The sequence below is a fragment of the Emys orbicularis genome, chromosome 14 (genome assembly GCF_028017835.1).
Source record: "Emys orbicularis isolate rEmyOrb1 chromosome 14, rEmyOrb1.hap1, whole genome shotgun sequence".
Lineage (NCBI taxonomy): Eukaryota > Metazoa > Chordata > Testudines > Emydidae > Emys > Emys orbicularis.
This window is the reverse complement of record NC_088696.1, coordinates 2702029-2720373: the sequence shown is the minus strand read 5'-3', so window position 1 is coordinate 2720373 and position 18345 is coordinate 2702029.

Sequence of the window (18345 nt, the reverse complement as noted above, 5' to 3'; positions counted from 1 at the left end):
CCCCCGGGGCTTCCCCCCCCATCTCTCGCTTCCCCCCCCCGGGCTTTCCCCCCCCCCGGCCGAGTCCCCCCATCTCCCTCCCCCGGCCGAGTCCCCCCCATCTCCCCTCCCCACGGGGACAGCCCCTCCTGGCTCCCCTTCCCTGGGGCATGCCCAGATCATGCCCCTCGGTCTCCCCAGAACAATCCCCCAGGCCAAGCCAATGGTTAGTGATTGGGGGGGGGGGCTTGGAGTACCACAGCTCTGTATCTTTCTGCCTGTGACCCCTGGTCTCCAGAGCCACGGGTGGTCCCGAATGCCCAGTCAGTGGCACCTGGGAGCATCTTGGCCACAGCAATGCGGGGTCACAGGGGTCAGGAGTCAGGTCCCCAGAGGGAGGAAGTTGGCTGAACAATAAACACTGGTTCTGTTTATTCGCCTTCTGGGTGTAGAGCCTGACATAGGGTTGCCGACCCTCCAGGATTGGCCCGGAGTCTCCAGGAATTAAACATGAATCTTTCATTAAAGATATCACCTGGTGAAATCTCCAGGAATACATCCAACCAAAATTGGCAACCCTAGCCCGACAGTCACGCTCAGCTCAGGTTTTCTAGCTTCTTCTTTGCAACCATGAGGGCTAGAAACGTGCTACTTTTAAAAAATGAAAGCTGAGATTGTCTCCTGGTCACAGGATTCCAGGGGCTGAAGATTTAAGTAAATCACCAAAATCACAAGTGTTACCAAGCTTGCCTGCAAAGGGCTACGAGTAGGCTTGGCACTTCATAGCCCCCGGTCTCCCAGAGTGTGCTGAGTCACTGTGACCAAAGGTTTCCAGATATCAACTCTGATGTTAGGGGTGTGGTTTGTACAAACAGAGCTGTGATCTTGAGGCTGTGCCTGGGATTTGCAGAGGTCTTGAGGGAGTAGAAACTGGAATAAGCACAGAGAAGGGCTACCAGGGGAATGGAGAACTGATCTTACCAGAAACAACTGAAACAGCTTTGCTTGTTTAGACTTGTGGTTTTCAACCTTTTTTCATTTGTGGATCCCAGAAAAATTTTGAATTAAGGTGTGGCCCCCTTTGGAAATCTTAGATCACAGGTTGAAAACCACTGGTTTAGACTTTCAAAAAGAAGGCAGAGAGGGGATATGATTCCTCTCTACATCAGGGGTAAAAAACACCACGGAGGGAAGATCTATTTACACTGAAAGACAGTGTTGGCATGAGAACAAATGGGGATAAACTGCCCATGAATACATTTAGGCTGGAAATTAGAAGATGATTTCTAACCATTGAAGGAGTGAGATTCTGAACAGCCTTCCCATAGGAGCCGGGGGAAAGAACCTAACTTGTTTTAAGCAGGGCCGGCTCCAGGCACCAGCCCACCAAGCTGGTGCTTGGGGCGGCACCTGGAGGGGGGCGGCGCGGCGCTCCGGCCCGAGAGCGGGGCCGCGACTGGGCTCGCCGCCCTCCCCCCGGCGCTCTGGCCACCAGGGCTCCGCTCTCTCTGGCGGGGCTCGCCGCCCTCCCCTGCCGGGGGGGCGGGGCGGCGGGAGGCTTTTTTGCCTGGGGCGGCAAAAAAGCCAGAGCCGGCGCTGGTTTTAAGATAGAGCTTGATACGTTTATGGACAGAATCGTATCACAGGATTTCCTCTAGCTTTGTGTCCCTGTGAGTGGGAGCTCTTTCAGGCTGTGATACCATTAGCCCTTCTAACCTGAGCACTTAGCCAGGTTTGGCGATCAGGTGGATTGTTTCTGTTAGGAGAAGTTGATGAGCGAGTCGGGTATTTTTCTGATGCAATCCTGTTTAGTTACAAAGAATATACATAAAGTCCTGTTTCCCAGCTGGAACCAAACAGCAGGAGACAGTTGCTTTGCTCATAGTTCCAAGCCCCTTTTCAACCAGCACTTAGCCCTCAGGTGTGCTTTCAGCTTTTTCTCAGGGTCACGCTACCAGGCTTCTGTGCCTGTGTCCTTGGCTTTCGGCTGCTTCGCTGGGTGCGTTTCTTGCTGCTTTTCTCACTTCCTCCCCCCCCTGCCCCCATCAATGCCCTAGCCACCCTGTGTTCACTATATCCATCCCCAGAGAACCCCCTTGGGCCACATGGCTCAGGGTCTACTGCCTGCTGGGTGGTGCCCTTGCTGTTTCAGGTATTTGGTTCCATAAAGGAGCTCAATTGCTTTTTACACTTATCCTGCATGAAAGGCAGCAGTTACATCCACCAGGTTCAATGAGGTGGCGCCCATCCCATAACTGTACATTCTGCAATGCCGAACCACAACAGGAAGAGCAGAGGATGCCAGATTTTTAGTGTCCACAACCCAATTGTCACATTTGTGGCCACAATTTGGCATATGCAAAACCTCCACATTGTCCCATGTCAATCATGCCGTTAGAGGACTGTCAGGTGCGAGTGTAGTGGCTGTTTTGAAAATATGACCCACGGCTGTCCTTGCTTCCACTGAAGGGACCCCCAAGTCTCTAGCGAGGAACTAGCTGACTCTGAACTATTTTTTGTCCTTTGGCCCTAAACTCCAGGGTAATCTCACAGCAACAACACTATCCTATGCCTCCCAGTTCTCTTTTATGAACTGGCTGATTGTCCCTTGTGATAAGAGGAATTGTGAGTAGAGGTAAGCCAGGGCCATTCTACATGAAGTTGTCAGACCCGTACTGAAGAACATGGGTGACTCCCTCGGATAACAGCAGCAAACAAAAGATTTTGCCCTGTGGCTGCTCAACTACAGAGAAATAGGTGTGACTGTTGAACATGTGCGGAGGCTATAAAGTGCATGGCAGGGTTACCTCTGAGAACACTCACTTCCTCTACCACATTTCCCATCAGCTACATGATGCTAGAGAGGAACTAATGTCCTCCAGGGGGCAAAGAGACTTGGGACATCTTGCTTTTCTTTTGAAGGAAGCTCAGGTTTTTAGCCCAGGGTCTGGTTGGAGGCACTATACACAGCAGTATTGTAATTACTGAGTGGAGTTAGATCAGTGGCGTAGCCAGGATCCAAGAGCAGGGGGAGCAAACATAAAAAAGGCGGCCCCCCTTGGCTCCTCCTCTGGTTGTTCTGTGCCCCCCCCTTGGCTGGCTCCTCCGGCTGTGCCGCCCCCCCCCCTTGGCTGCCGGCTGCCATGCTGCGCCCCCCTTCGCTCCTCCGGCCGAGGCTGTGGGGCCCGGGCCGCCCTGCTGCGCCCCCTCTTGCTCCTCCGGCCGCGGCTGCCGGCCGTGCTGCGGGCCGCCTTGCTGCCCCCCCCCCCCGCTTCTGTTTTTGTTTCATTGGTGTAGTTCAGTTCTTATCTCAGTTTGGAAATCAATAATAATTAAGGCAACATTTATGTCATGGAAGTCCTGAATCTGTGACATTCTCTGCTTCACTCTGGAGCTGGCAGCCAATGGGGCCCTGGCAGGGTTCCAGCGACAGGCAGGCGACAGCCTCCTCATGGGGCCCCTGCAAGGTTCCAGTGACAGGTGACAGACTCCTGAGGGGGCCCTCCTCCGGGTTCCAGTGATGGATGACAGCCTTGCGCCGGGGAAGGTGGATGCCTCAGGCGAGCAGGTGGGGGTGTCCCATTTTCTCTTTGGGAAATATGATCACCCTGCAGCTCCCAGCCACTGTGGGCAGAGGGCCTTCACAACATTCTCTGGCAAGGAGTTCCACAGGTTGACTGTGCGTTGTGTGAAGAAATACTTCGTTTTGTTTGTTTTAAACCTGCTGCCTATTAATTTCATTGGTGACCCCTTGTTCTTGTGTTATGAAAAGTAGTAAACAACACTTCCTTATCTACTTTCGCTACACCAGTCATGATTTTATAGACCTCAATCATAACCTTTTTTGAGATGGGGCGACCACATCTGCACACACTATTCAAGATGTGGGCGTACCATGGATTTATATAGAGGAGGGGAGCCCTGCAGCTGAGGGCTGACTGGGAGGGGAGCGGGCAGACTGCTTCTGCTGGGGGGCAAGAAGCCTGGCAAAGGCCAGGAGCTGAGGATGGTGGCTGGCCAGAGCCCTGCGTAGCAGGGTGGGCCCCACCCGGCGTGTTGGGTTGACCAGGCCCCATGGGCCTCGCTGCCTGTTAGTGGTGTTGAGACAGGCGTTGCAGTTGGGTCTGCCTAAACGTAGGGGGCTGGCAGGCCTGAAGAGTCCTTTGCTTTGTGCTTTCAGTGGATGTTGTCTACAGTGGGACCATTACACCCGCCATCACAAGACTCACCTTTCTCAGGAGATTCTGGGGATTGAACCCTTTTCCCTTGGAGCTATGCCAGGCACAGAAACACCTCCTGGGGGCCCCACACTCCAGACCTGCCTGCGGTGGCTCACTCACTGTGCCCCACTCTGTTTTTAAAGGGGTAGCTCCCATTTATATCACCATTATCAAAAATATATACACAATAGCCAACACATATTCCAAATTATTATGAAATATAAAATGTCGCTCTATCTGTAATACATCTAGTCCAGGCACCTCCCATCGCTAATTACATCATCTACGTAGCAAGCTGGCAGGGGACAACCCACCTTCTTCCTGGCACACTGCCTGGGGGTCCGTGGAAGAGAGGGGAGGGCACAGGAAGAGTGGACGATGTCACTGTCTGCAGGTATGCAAGACGAACTCTAATGGCAGAACTGGGGCAAATCCCCTTCCTAATCCTCGGATGGACGGACGCATGCGCCCCCCCCCCCCCACACCTACCTTCTGATGCACCAAGTGCTCCTTCTATCTCAAAGCCCCAGAATTTAAATCCAAATGAGGGTACACGCCTACATCCTCACTGCCAGGGCTCAATCACACTAACCTCTCAACCAGCAGGATAAGCAACCCCACGCCAAACAGAAACAAGCACCAAGTATTAGAACAACATCTAAACAAACCACCAACATGAGTCTCTGCAAAAATCAAATCCGACCCAACCACAAGCTAGCCTGCTACAGAGCCATCACCCTAGGGGATACCCCGAGACAGTGAAATATACAGAGCTCACCAAACACAGCATCAGCTACCAGAAACTACAGATGGAAACTAGGGTGACCAGATGTCCCAATTTTATAGGGACAGTCCTGATTTTTGGGTCTTTTTCTTATATAGGCTCCTATTACCCCCATCCTCTGTCCTGATTTTTCACACTTGCTGTCGGGTAACCCTAGATGGAAACTGGGAGACACAAAACTCAGTTCAAACACAGAGAGGAATGATTATGGAACCAACTTCCAAAATATGAAGGTGCATGAGAAAAAGGTCCTCAGATTGCCAGATGTGATGCAAGACTCAGTCAAAAAGCAATGAGTAAAAACTGTGCCTGTCACCGCTGGAAAGAAGAGCAGCAGCAAAGACACAATCTGTAGCCACCAGCTGCACAGAGAGTAAAGCTAAAAGGTGCAATCAGAGGCCTCAGCCTGCATTGTGAAACCACATCCCGGACACCTGAAGGGAGGCATCAGTGCGTCTTACACTTGGGCAACGCTCTTCTAGCCAACCAAGTTTTATGGAGTTGAGTTGTAGACACTATAGCCAAAGGGCTGTTTTCTCTCTCAACAGGGAACTATTGGCCTTCAAAGGAACAGACAAAGATTTTTGCTGAAACTTGATACATTTGTTTGTGAGATCCCCAAAGACGCTGTTTGCAGAGATGTGAAAGTTCCACATCGGAATGAAATCAGTAATCCTTCCCACCCAGAACACCAGGGCTGCAGCCTTGCTGCTTTAGCTGCCACAGCCGACAGGGGCGACTCTAGGCACCAGCAAAGCAAGCAGGTGCTTGGGGCAGCCCATTTGCAGGGGCGGCAGGGATCCAGCCTGGGAGCTGAGAACCAACAGGGGGCCCTGGGAGCTGGAGTTCCTTGGTTAGCTCCCTGCCTATAGAGCCAACCCTGGAGCAGGGAAAGAACTACATTTCCCAGCATTCCCTTGGCCACTACCAACAGGAAAGAGGGGGAGGGAGTGAGGAAGCTGAGACCTCATGCTGCAGCCTGCTGTGAATGGAGAGCTGCACTGGGAAGGGTAGGGAGACCATATTTTAACATTCAAAAAATAGAACACTCCACGGGGAGGGAGGGTAGCCCCACCCTGCCCCCATCCACCTCCTCCGACTGCCCCCCACAGAAACGCCAACCCGTCCAACCCCCCTGCTCCCTGTCCCCTGATCACCCCCTCCTGGGATCCCTGCCCCTAACTGCCCCCCAGGACCCCACCCCCCTAAGCCCCACTGGTCCTTGTCCCCTGATTGCCCCCTCCTGAGACCCTACCCCCTATCTAAGCCTCCCTTCTCCTTGTCCCCAACTGCCCCCTCCTGAGACCCCCCCAACTTCCCCTCCTAGGACCCCACCCCCTACCTGTCCCCTGACAAACTCCTGGGACTCCCATGCCTATCCAACTGCTGCCTGTCCCGACTGCCCCCCCCGAACCCCTGACCCAGCTAACCCCCCCTTCTCCCTGCCCCTGATTGCCCCCCCGAACCTCCGCCCCATCCAACACCCCCTGCTCCCTGTCCCTTGACTGCCCCCCCGGAACCCCCTACCCCTTCTCCAACCCCCCAGCCCCCTTACCGTGCCACTCAGACCAGCGTGTCTGGCTTCGCGCAGCGCCAGACACGCTGCTGCATACATGCTGCCGTGCTCCCCTGAGGAGCCACAGCCCCCCCCCCCGCCTTCCAGATTTGAACACCTCAAAATTAAGGAGTGCTCAAGCTTAGTTTGGGCGGCTGTTACTTCATTTCTCCCAAATCAAATATACTGATCCACTGTAACTTGCTATAGAAAAAGTAGGATAAAATTGAGCAAGAAATGCTTCCCAGTGGTTATTAGGACTGGAATTGCTATTTTCAACAGCCATTGCCTTTTGTTTGTTTGTTTGTTTGTTTAAAAGGAAGACAGTGATATTGCATTGGTAAATTCCCCATAGAAAGAAAGAGTGGAACAAAAGAATAATAAAGGCACCTCAACTTTTCCTCATTTATATAGGACAGTCTTATAATATGCATCCAGATATCCTCCAATCACACAAGCTGAAAATTGTTCCACTTTACTGCAGTTCTGTAACCATATGGGAACCAATCCTGTCTGTGCACACCTAAAATTCCTGCTGAATGACCTGCCCTGGGAGCGAGTTACCAGTGACCCAGAGCTGGGGTGGCAGGGGGGTGCGGGTGGGGGGGTGAGAGCCCAGGGCTGGGCCAGCAGGGGGGTTTGGATGGTGGGGGAGAGCCTAAGGCTAGGGTGGCAGGGGGGTGCGGCGAGGAGCCCAGGGCTGGGACGGGGGGCAGCCAAAAATTTTTTTGCTTGGGGCGGCAAAAAAGCTAGAGCCGGCCCTGTCAGCCGAGCAAGTGTCATCACTACCACCAGAAAAAGGACCATGGAGACATTTGATTCATGCCTTAATTTGCCTTTCGTGCTGACACAGAGCTCTTCTTCAGATCTGGGCAAGGCTCTCAGAGTGTCACAGCTAGATACAAGGTTGATCAGATAGTTTAGCATAAGTAGTTAGCACATATGCTAAGGGACCATTCAGGCCCGGTAACACCCCTATAGTCATAGGACAAAAAGTGGGGGTTAGTGGGTTACAGATTGTTGTCATAAGCCATAAACCCAGTGTCTTTATGAAGACCATGCTCTTAGGCCTTGTCTACACGACACAGTTTTATTCGGCACAAGGAAGGGTTACCAAGGTAGTTGAAAAGCGGCTGGCGATGCCCATGGAATGATGGGATTGAGAAACCTTCATTATGTGACACTGTACCTGCCCCGTGAGGCATTGCAAACCCTTCCCAAAGCACCCTGCGGCCAGTTGCACAGTGGGATAGCTACCCACAGTGCACTGCTCTCTGTGTCATTGCAAGAGCTGGTAGTGTGGATGTGCTCCACTGACACAAGGAGCATAGTGTGGACTCACAACAGCGGTTTCATTACAGCAGTGGCTGTATGTTGGCGTAACTTGCGTTGACAGAACTCTGTAGTGTAGACAAGACCTTAGTACAGGGGTTCTCAAACTGGGGGTTGGGACTCCTCGGGGGTCACGAGGTCATTACATGGGGGGGTCGCGAGCTGTCAGCCTCCACCCCCAAACCCTGCTTCACCTCCAGCATTGATAATGGTGTTAAATATAACAAAATGTGGTTTTACTTTATAAGGGGGGGTCGCACTCATACGCTTGCTGTGTGAAAGGGGTCACCAGTACAAAAGTTTGAGAACCACTGCCTTAGTGTCTAGCAGTTATGAATTTAAGCTCTCAGGTTCATCTTTTGAAAGTGTCATGCAGATTTCCTTTGAGGATGAAGTCGGATGCAGAGTGATCGCTTTGTGAAAAGTGTTCTTCCGCAGGTGACGGTGTTTTTGTTTTGTTATCATTTTTCAATGTGAGTTCATTCGAGAGCGTAGTGATTGTCTGGTTTCACCCACACAGTTGTTATGCGGCATTTAGTGCATGAAATGAGGTTCACCACATGTTGTGATTGTGCAGGACACGTGGATCTCGAAAGGTGTGTTGTGAGGGGTGTTGATCACTGTAGCAGTGGAGCTGTGTCCGCAGATTTTGCATGGATTGTTCTGGCAGGGGCTGGTGCCATTTGTGGTGGTGTGTCTTAGTCTGTGTTACAGAAGCACAAAAGTATGTCCCTTAAAAGCCCCCGAGACAATTTTGTACCCGTGGAGAAATCAAACACGGCAGCATGCTTCCCAGAGACCCTGGCCCACTGAGAAAACGGGCCTCTGCCATGGCCAGAGACATTTGGCCACAAGCCGGCCACGCATGCTGCTGTATTGTCTTTCCTGTGTTTGAACCAGCAGAGGAAGGGTCTTCAGTGAGATCAGCATCTGGATGGGAGAATCTCTTGCCAGTGGCCCAGGAGCCAGAGTAGTTTTACGTCTGTAGCTTTTAGAATCATATAAATATGACCGGTTTCCACACACCTCTTTTTGCCTTATGATCTGCCCCTAGCTCTCATTTTTGGACACGGGGATTTTTGATACCGTTGCCCATTTTGAAAAAAGTTTTATAAAATTATTTAATTTATCCTTATTGGATGCATTAGAACTAAACGAATAAATATAGCTTTCATGCCTTTTCCTAGTTTTTGGAGGAAAATATGCTTTTTATTATCATAGAATCATAGCACTGGAAGGGACCTCGAGAGGTCTCTAGTCCAGTCCCCCACACTCATGGCAGGACTAAGTATTATCTAGACCTCCCTGACGGGTGTTTGTCCAACCTGCTCTTAAAAATCCCCAATGATGGAGATTCCACAACCTCCCTAGGCAATTTATTCCAGTGCTCAACCACCCTGACAGTTAGGAAGTTTTTCCTAATGTCCAACCTAAACCTCCCTTGCTGCAATTTACGCCCATTGCTTCTTGTCCTATCCTCAGAGGTTAAGAAGAACAATTTTTCTCCCTCCTCCTTGTAACAACTTTTGATGTACTTGAAAACTGTTACCATGTCCCCAGTCTTCTCTTCTCCAGACTAAACAAACCCAATTTTTTCAATCTTCTCTCATAGGTCATGTTTTCTAGACCTTTCATCTTTTTTTGTTGCTCTTCTCTTGACTTTCTCCAATTTGTCCACATCTTTCCTGAAATGCGGTGCTCAGAACTGGACACAAGACTCCAGTTGAGGCCTAATCAGTGCGGAGTAGAGCGGAAGAATGACTTCTCGTGTCTTGCTTATAACACTCCTGCTAATACATCCCAGAATCACGTTTGCTTTTTTTGCAACAGCATTACACTGTTGACTCATATTTAGCTTGTGATCCACTATGACCCTCAGATCCCTTTCCGCAGTACTCCTTCCTAGGCCGTCATTTCCCATTTTGTATGTGTGCAACTGATTGTTCCTTCCTAAGTGGAGTACTTTGCATTTGTCCTTATTGAATTTCATCCTATTTACTTCAGACCATTTCTCCAGTTTGTCCAGATCATTTTGAATTTTAATCCTATCCTCCAAAGCACTTGCAACCCCTCCCGGTTTGGTATCGTCTGCAAACTTCATAAGTGTCCTCTCTGTGCCATTAGCTAAATCATTGATGAAGATATTGAACAGAATTGGACCCAGAATCGATCCCTGTGGGACCCCACTCGTTATGCCCTTCCAGCATGACTGTGAACCACTGATAACTACTCTCTGGGTATGCATTTAGGGTAGTTCTAAATAAAGACTAGTAAACAGGTGTACAAAGTCAGAGTGATATAAGAATAGAGGAGGAGGATTAATCTGCATTAGGGTGACCAGATGCTAACTGCAAAATATTGGGACCGACGCAGGGGGAGCGCCTTTACACTCACCCGTCTGGGTTTTCGGCGGCATTTCAGCGGTGGGTAATAAATTTTGCCGCCAAAGAAAGAAGTACCCGCCGCCAAAATGCTGCCGAAGACCGTCAGCGACTGAAGTACCCGCCGCCAAAGTCCCGCTGAGATCTGGACGTGCTGGGTGAGTGTAACAATTGAAAAGGTGCTCCCCCTCCCTCTCACCGCCGCTTAAGCATGAAAAAAAAAAAAAAAAAGCGCCCGAAACAAAATATTGGGACAATACTTCGGTCGGGACGCGGGACAAACTGCTCGATATCAGGACAGTCCCGATTTTATCGGGACGTCTGATCACCCTAACCTGCATTCTTACCGAAAAATAATTTTAACATAGCACATTTCTAAATAAAATCATGAAAATAACTTACTAAATCTTAGTAACAGTGGAATAAATAATTGTTAATACATATATCTATATCAGTGTGTGTATATATATTATATATATAACATGCATTTTTAAAGGAAAAATATTCTTTTGATGTAGTTAGTGCATTTCTAAATAAAGTCATTAAATAAGTGTGCAAAGTATTAATGACAGGAATAAAGGGGAAGTATTAATACATATATAAACATACATTTTAGCAAAAATAATTGTATGCAGTTATTACACTTCTAAATATAGTTGATTAAACAATGGCACAAAGATCACAAAGTATTAGTGATAGAGAACCTGCATCCAGAGAGCTAGTCACATACTACAGGGGACAGACATCTTTCAGAGATTACTAAAAAGGTTTTAAAACAGCAAGAAAGGAAAAATAGCCAGAGAGAAGAAAGAAGTATCTCACCCCACAGAGTTACTGGCCAAATGACACAAACCCCTCTGTTCTAGGAGCTTGTAATAACCTCATTGGCTGAGCCAATCAGAAGGTATTCTTTAATCATGGAACCTCTTGTGGACAGATCACACAATATTACAATGGGTCGCGTTTTCCTGAGTCATGCTGAGCACAACACTTTATGGATTTATCATCAATATCTCATTGACCCAGATTTTCCTGAGTCACGCTGAACACAGCATTTTATTCACTGTCACACATTAAAATGTAAATCAGAGTTAAAAATACCTGCCCAAAGGAATGCATGTAGATTTCTCCATCAACTTTTTATTAAACCTATGTAAATTTAGCAGTTAACCTTATTTGGTTTTAATTCTGTACCAGGAATCAAATTTCCTCTTTCTACACAACATCTTTAGCATGTGCCTTTAAAAATGGCAGACAGACCCCCTAATGAAAGACATACCTAACTGTGACAGTCAGGATCCAGACACCCCGAGGGGACAACGGGGGGGCTGAACCCCAAGAATAAGCAGTTGACTCAGATGATTGTATGCAGTGTTATTGTGCTACAAAAACATGCCAAGTAAGGTCTTTTATGAAAACATGTAATGTTTTGAGTGGAGTGATCGTTATGAGCCATGCATACAGGCGATGGTTATGAATTTAAGTATTTGTGTATATAGAGAACTGTGTTCATAACACTTAGGCGCCACTCTGCAGCAGGACAGTAAGCAATCAGAAGGAAGAGACACCTCCCAAGACAGGTGTTTACACAAAACCCAGTGCAAGTAACAATCCATTGTACAACCCAGGAAACCGCAACAATGGGTCATTCAATTTAATAGAAAGACACTGAGAGAACTAGGAATTCCCATACATCCAACACTCCTTTTCAAATGGAAGGGATGAAATGCATCCAGAAACCGAGGGACGCGAATTTCTCTGAAACACTGGATCCCCTCAATGGCAGGGGGTTTGGTGGGAACCAGGTCAAAGGCAATGGGTATCCTGTATTAGAAAAGGGATTTTATTGAATTTGAAAGGGTAAAGCCTGTGGTTGCGTCTTTATGTTTATTTTTGTGGAACTTGTCCATGTTTGCTTTTCCTTACTGTTTGATCTTTGAATCTGTGATGTGTCTATTAAATAAACCTTCCGTTTATTTTCACCCCAAGCAGGTCTCTGGAGTGCACATTGTTGGAGTGCATGTGCCAAAGTAAACTGGTGTCTGTGGGTCTGGTTTCATGCCTTCAGGGGTGATGAACCAGAGGGGAAAAGACCAAGTGGCCGAGTAATGAAGTCTTTTATATTTATTGAAAACGAGCACCTATTGACTTTTGCTATAAGAAGCCCTCTTAATTTAAATCCTATAACACCAGTTTCCAGGAGATCATTTGTAAAGTGTGAAGATTTTGGGGGTCAGTATAATATCCCCATCAAACCCCACCATGCCTGTGAAAACCACTGCTATACGTGTATAAGTACAGAAGGCGTTGAAATGTATGGGGCAAGAATGGGATGCCCCAGCTGTAAGTCCAATGCCTGTGTAGCAAAACCCAGAGCTTTGGGAACAGTTGGTAAAGTTGACTGTGCAACTAAATGTCTTTGTGGTAATGTGGTTTCTACAATGTTAAAAATCACCACTGTAAAAGCAAGACATGTTCCCGGAGTTATGAGCAGACTGACAGCACGAATGGCCCCTACAGTTTTATGTGTAGTCCTCGCTTTCTAGAAGAGGGTGAGGAGTCTCTCTTTTATGACTTTGAAGGCATGCAAGAAACTGGGCTATGTGCCAAATTATGTCTATGCCAGGCAGCTAAATAATGCCTCCAGTTGGGACTTTAAAGGGGATGACTGTGTCACTGAGTTTGTTCAAAATGTTGTCGACAGGTATTTTAAGGGGTTCACCTTTATCGTCCACAACGCTGAGAGTTATGACAGTTATTTTATCCTTAGTTGATTAAAATAAAAAATGGGCATTGACATTCTAATGCAGGGTGGAAAACTCATGTGCATAATGGGGGGGGGGGGGGGGCTGAGAAACCAGACTTGTAGATTCTTTATGTTCTCTGTCCATGAATCTCAGCAAGTTGCCCAAGGCCATGGAGTCGGAAGGAGTCAAGTGGCATTTCCCACACCTCAGAGAATCTGAGTGATGTGGATCCTGTGCCTGGGGCAGAGCACATGAGGCCTGGAGCCATGGGCGGTGGGAGACTAACCCCTGGTTCCTCCCCTTGTCCCCTCCCCTTCTGCCCCCCCTCCCTCCCCTTCTATCTCCTCCTCCCCCACAGGAGCCCAAAGCACCCCCACCGCGGCCCCCCAGCCCCAGACGCCAGGGGTGGGGGGCGAGGCCCCACCCCCGATGCACCGCAGCCTCAGCGCCCCCAGCCCCTGGGGTTCCGGGTGTCTGGGCAGCATGGTCGTCGCACCCCCAGTCCTGGTGCTTGGGCGGCGCAGTCACCACGCCCCCAGCCCCGGGGGTCCGGTGGCCGGGCAGCGCGGTCGCCGTGCCCTCAGCCTGAATTTTTGAGGAGTCAGGGCCCTGAGGTGAAGATGAGATGGGGACATTTATCCCTGTTTGTTCCTGTGCAAACCCTCTCAACTGTATGTATAGAAAACAACGATATCCCCGCTCAGCCTTTGTTTTGCTAGGCTAAACAAGCCTAGGCCTCTAAGTCTCTTTGCATAAAATCGGCTTTTCATTCCCCATATCACCTAATCGCCCTTCTCTGCACCTGTTCCAGTTGCAATTTATCTTCCTTGAACGTGGGTCACCAGAATTGCCCAGTGTGCCAGATGCGGTCTCACCAGTGCCCTGCCCAGTGGCATTAGCATGTCCCTACTACCACTGGAAATACCTTGCCTGGTGCATCTTAGGATCCCTTTGCCTTTCTTGTGGCTGCATCACAGTGGCGGCGTAATCCTCCTGTGATCAGCGAATACCTCCAGCTCTTTCTCTGCCCGTCATTTCCACCCCAGGAGTCCCTGTCTGGCTGCAGAGATGCTTGTTCTTAGTCCCTAAATGCATCACCTTGTACTCTGCACTATTAAACTTCATCTCATTTCCATTGCTCCAGTTCTCAAGGTAAGCCAGTTCTTTCAGTAGGATATTAACTTTCTGTCATCAGCAAATGTCATTCGCACACTCCTGCTTCTTGTGCCAGTCATGAATGAAAATATTAAATAAGATTGGTCCCAAGACCACTATGGCACTCTGTACCTCAGAGCAACATCCTGGAACCCCAGTATTCACCCCTGTAATAGAATGATGGTATATTTCATACAAAGCATGCCACGGAAGATATCATATGAAAGGTCATGATCTGCTGAAACCCATTGTTCTGTCAAAATATATATATCGTTAGTGTGTATGAAGTTATGAGATTTTACTCTATGGTTGTTACAGAAATATGTTGTAAGTTTGAGAGTCGTCTACTGCCAGTTCTCCAGTGACAATAAAGGAGGTAACCCCTCCTAGGAGGGTGTTAATCAGCAGGGGAGTTGTAAATAAGGGATTTACAATTCTGTAAGAGAAGCGTCACACAATAGGGCTGCTAACAGGGAGTTTCGCAAGGGAGTTTGGGAAGGGAGCGGGAAGGGGGCGAGGGCCCCTTGCCGGTTCTATCTGTTTTCCCTTTATTCCCCTTAAAACCTATAAACCAACTACATTCAAAACTTCTTGCTTAAACAACCCTTTCAGCGGACAGGGGGCTGCAGACAGGGGACTTTGACAGAGGGAGGCTTACGATGGTTAGGAAGACCCGCAACACCTGTGCCAGCACTGCTTCTGTCTCCTCCACCTGCGCCTGTAGCCAGACAGAGCGCCTGAGCATGGATGCTTCTACCCAGATCCTGGTGTGGTTTTGCAGAGACTGTAACTTGCAATTTCCACTTACTGATATCCAGCCTGGGGGGACCATCCAATGTGAAAGGTGCCTGCTGGTGGAATCTCTCAGGCAGCAGGTGGGAGAGCTATAGGAGGAGGTGGCTAGGTTGAGGAGCATCCGAATCCACGAGCAGTTCCTGGACAGTGTCCATGTGGAGACAGCTGAGGTAGCTGTCCCAGTACACAGGACTGCTGATACACCACTGGTGGAGGAGGAGATGGCTCAGGGTGGACACTGGCAGCTGGTTACTTCTGGCAGCAGGCAGTGCTCCACCCCTGCTCCGAACCCTCCCGCCGTGGTAATAGGTAACAGTTATGCTCTTCTTGATACAGGAGAGAAGGAATCACCCCCTGCAGTAAAGGAGGAGAAGCCTCATACCCCTAAGGCTGGGAGGTCTGCTGCCACCACTGCAAATAAGAAACGTAGGGTAGTGGTGGTCGGAGACTCTCTGCTGAGGGGGATGGAGGCGCCCATCTGTCGCCCTGACATTTCATCTCGGGAGGTATGCTGCCTGCCGGGAGCCCGTATCCGAAATGTTACGGAGGCATTGTCGAGGATTATCCAGCACTCTGACTACTACCCCATGCTACTCATCCATGTGGGCACAAATGATACTGCAAGGTATGACACTGAGCGGATCAAGAGTGACTACAGGGCTCTGGGAGTATGGGTGAAGGAGTTTGAGAGCAGGTGGTATTCTCTTCGATTTTTCCTGTCAAAGGTAGGGGCCCGGGCAGAGACAGATGCATCATGGAGGTGAATGCCTGGCTGCGGAGATGGTGTCACCAGGAGGGCTTTGGCTTCCTCGACCACGGGATGCTATTCGAGGAAGGACTGCTAGGCAGAAATGGCGTTCACCTTTCGAGGAGGGGAAAGACCCTATTTGGACACAGACTGGCTAACCTAGTGAGGAGGGCTTTAAACTAGGTTCGACGGGGACAGGTGAGCAAAGCCCACATGTAAGTGGGGAACATGGAGACCTGGGAGATGGGTCGGAAACAAGAGGGAGCATGGGCTATAATGGCAGAGAGAAAGGAGGGTCAGGGCAAAACTGGGAGGCAAGATCGAACCAGTATCTTAGATGCCTATATACAAATGCGAGAAGTATGGGGAATCATAGAATATCAGGGTTGGAAGGGACCTCAGGAGGTCATCTAGTCCAACCCCCTGCTCAAAGCAGGACCAATTCCCAACTAAATCATCCCAGCCAGAGCTTTGTCAAGCCTGACCTTAAAAACCTCTAAGGAAGGAGATTCCACCACCTCCCTAGGTAACCCATTCCAGTGCTTCACCACCCTCCTAGCGAAAAAGTTTTTCCTAATATCCAACCTAAACTTCCCCAACTGCAACTTGAGACCATTACTCCTTGTTCTGTCATCAGGAACCACTGAGAACAGTCTAGATCCATCCTCTTTGGAACCCCCTTTCAGGTAGTTGAAAGCAGCTATCAAATCCCCCCTCATTCTTCTCTTCTGCAGACTAAACAATCCCAGTTCCCTCAGCCTCTTCTCATAAGTCATGTGCTCCAGCCCCCTAATCATTTTTGTTGCCCTCCGCTGGACTCTTTCCAATTTTTCCACATCCTTCTTGTAGTGTGGGGCCCAAAACTGGACACAGTACTCCAGATGGGGCCTCATCAATGTTGAATAGAGGGGAATGATCACACCCCTCGATCTGCTGGCAATGCCCCTACTTATACAGCCCAAAATGCCGTTAGCCTTCTTGTCAACAAGGGCACACTGTTGACTCGTATTCAGCTTCTCATCCACTGTAACCCCTAGGTCCTTTTCTGCAGAACTGCTTCCTAGCCATTCGGCATAATAAGCAGGAAGAATTGGAAGTGCTAATAAATAAATACAACTATGACATTGTTGGCATCACTGAAACTTGGTGGGATAATACACATGATTGGAATGTTGGTGTGGATGGGTACAGCTTGCTCAGGAAGGATAGACAGGGGGAAAAGGGAGGAGGTGTTGCCTTATATATTAAAAATGTACACACTTGGACTGAGGTGGAGATGGACCTAGGAGACGGAAGTGTTGAGAGTCTCTGGGTTAGGCTAAAAGGGGTAAAAAACAAGAGTGATGTCATGCTACGAGTCTACTACAGGCCACCTAACCAGGTGGAAGAGGTGGATGAGGCTTTTTTTAAACAACTAACAAATCATCCAAAGCCCAAGATTCGGTGGTGATGGGAGACTTCACCTATCCAGATATATGTCGGGAAAATAACACAGCGGGGCACAGACTATCCAATAAGTTCTTGGATTGCATTGCAGACAACTTTTTATTTCAGATGGTTGAAAAAAGCTACTGGGGGGAAGCTGTTCTAGACTTGATTTTAACAAATAGGGAGGAACTCGTTGAGAATTTGAAAGTAGAAGGCAGCTTGGGTGAAAGTGATCATGGAATCATAGAGTTTGCAATTCTAAGGAAGGGTAGAAGGGAGTACAGCAAAATAGAGACAATGAATTTCAGGTAGGTGGATTTTGGTAAGCACAGAGAGCTGATAGGTAAGGTCCCATGGGAATCAAGACTGAGGGGAAAAACAACTGAGGAGAGTTGGCAGTTTTTCAAAGGGACACTATTAAGGGCCCAAAAGCAAGCTATTCCGCTGGTTAGGAAAGATAGAAAATGTGGCAAAAGACCACCTTGGCTTAACCACGAGATCTTGTATGATCTAAAAAATAAAAAGGACTCATATAAAAAATGGAAACTAGGACAGATTACAAAGGATGAATATAAGCAAACAACACAGGAATGCAGGGGCAAGATTAGAAAGGCAAAGGCACAAAATGAGCTCAAACTAGCTACGGGAATAAAGGGAAACAAGAAGACTTTTTATCAATACATTAGGAGCAAGAGGAAGACCAAAGACAGGGTAGGCCCACTGCTCAGAGAAGAGGGAGAAACAGTAACAGGAAACTTGGAAATGGCAGAGATGCTTAATGACTACTTTGTTTCGGTCTTCACCGAGAAGTCTGAAGGAATGCCTAACATAGTGAATGCTAATCGGAAGGGGGTAGGTTTAGCAGACAAAATAAAAAAAGAACAAGTTAAAAATCACTTAGAAAAGTTAGGTGCCTGCAAGTCACCAGGGCCTGATGAAATGCATCCTAGAATACTCAAGGAGCTAATAGAGGAGGTATCTGAGCCTCTAGCTATTATCTTTGGAAAATCATGGGAGACAGGAGAGATTCCAGAAGACTGGAAAAGGGCAAATATAGTGCCCATCTATAAAAAGGGAAATAAAAACAACCCAGGAAACTATAGACCAGTTAGTTTAACTTCTGTGCCAGGGAAGATAATGGAGCAAGTAATTAAGGAAATCATCTGCAAACACTTGGAAGGTGGTAAGGTGATAGGGAATAGCCAGCATGGATTTGTAAAG